This window comes from Lipotes vexillifer, unplaced genomic scaffold, assembly GCF_000442215.2.
Source record: "Lipotes vexillifer unplaced genomic scaffold, Lipotes_vexillifer_v1.1 scaffold751, whole genome shotgun sequence".
Lineage (NCBI taxonomy): Eukaryota > Metazoa > Chordata > Mammalia > Artiodactyla > Lipotidae > Lipotes > Lipotes vexillifer.
In genome coordinates this window covers 2,048,829-2,050,434 of record NW_006799727.1, presented here as the reverse complement: position 1 = coordinate 2,050,434, position 1,606 = coordinate 2,048,829, and the positions used below count along the sequence as shown (strand labels likewise).

General features: G+C 46.3%; 1 protein-coding gene across 3 annotated transcripts in view; it reads right to left on the bottom strand.

The window, feature by feature from the left end:
• The window catches only part of FOXN3 (forkhead box N3), a 403,658-nt gene that overhangs the window by 141,093 nt on the left and 260,959 nt on the right, over positions 1-1,606 (bottom strand). The gene's annotated exons all lie outside the window — the stretch shown is intronic.

Sequence of the window (1,606 nt, the reverse complement as noted above, 5' to 3'; positions counted from 1 at the left end):
CTTCCGATATCTTCTTCTTGTCTTCATCCATGCCCGGAGCACATCCGGCTCTCCCATGCTGTTCTCTCCAGGTATCACCCTGTATTGTAATCTATTTGCTTATGTGGCTAGACCATGGACTCTGGGAGGATGACAGCAACTCTTCTATGAGTCTAAAGTTCTCAGTAGCCGGCACGGAGCAGGTGTTCAGTAAATGTCTGCTGAAAAAAACTAGCCCGATGAAGTCTACAGAGCTGGTATCAGGATCCTCATTTTGCAGCTAAGGACACAATTCAGAAAGGTGAGGTCACGAGGGTCCTGCAGCTAGTAAGTGACTCATGTTCTTTCCACTGTACCATGACGTTGATATAACCCAACTCTCATTTCCTGTTATCTCTGGAGTTTTGTGACCTACAGGAAATAAAAGTTTACTGGATGCTTCTGAGCATCTATACATAGCCTTCTTTTCAGAATGGACACCTAGAAGGACAGTCCTATAATTCACCATTATCAGGGCATCTAGCTTAACTCAGAGCCCAGGCAGCCAAGCGCTAAATTAACATTACTCTTCTCTGCAGAGGTGATGGGGCTCTGAACAGGCACAAGACGCCTGCATAACTTTGAAGAAGAGATTTACACACCTCTTTGTCTCCCATAGAAATGGACTCAAGAGCTGCAGCAGTGCATAAATGATCCTTTCTTTCCACTGTTTATAGTTGAAAGCAGCCGTTTTCAGCTTCTTGCCGGTGATCACTCCACTCAAAATAGCTTTGATGCTGTCACATGCAAACTTGAGCAGAACCTGAAAGCCTTCCCCTTTTAGTTCTGAGCAGGTTCAACTTTAAAAGAGAGGCAGCCGTTAACACACTCCAGCGTGTTTACATGATGCTGAACTAGTTTGGCTCGTAGTGAAAAAAAGAGAAAAAGAGAAAAAAAAAAAAAACACTAAAGAGGGACAGAAATGGGTTTGCCGCCTCTGGTGACAACACTTCTTTCTGCTGAACTGGAGCCCCAGGAGAACAGTGGGGTTGGCAGGGAAGGTCCAAAATGCCCAGCTTCAAGGGGAAACTGGCTGAAGCACAACTGTGGAGAAGACAGGAGAGAGAGACTGCTTCCTACGACGTGAGATTCCCGACTATGCTTGAGGTAGGGGTGGGGAAGTGGCCAAGAAAATGGTACTTTTAGAGAAGACAACTTATAAAGGAGGGGTACTTTTCTATCTTGTAGGGAACATCAAAGAGCTGTGTTTAGAAATCAAGGACACAAAGAATGAAACATAATCAACTTCTTGGCCATGCCTTGGATGCCTCATATTGGTTCACTGGGCAACTGGACCTCTCTGGATGTTTGCAGAAAGCCAGACCCAAACTGAAGGCAAAGCAGAGCATGGGCTTGGGAACCAGAGGAAACCTGAACTTTCTTCCCAGCTCCTCCCCTTCTGGCCCAAAGGACCTGCTGTGTCTTCCCTATCTTCCACCCAGGGTACGAGGATTAAGTGAGAAAACGTACGCCGAAGTGCCTGGTGGGGTGGGCGACCCCTAACAGACAATCAACAGTGTCCTTTAGAAACAGGTGACCAGAAGAAAGAGTGTCTGGGGTCAAGTCTGGAATACAGCAGTTTCATTAA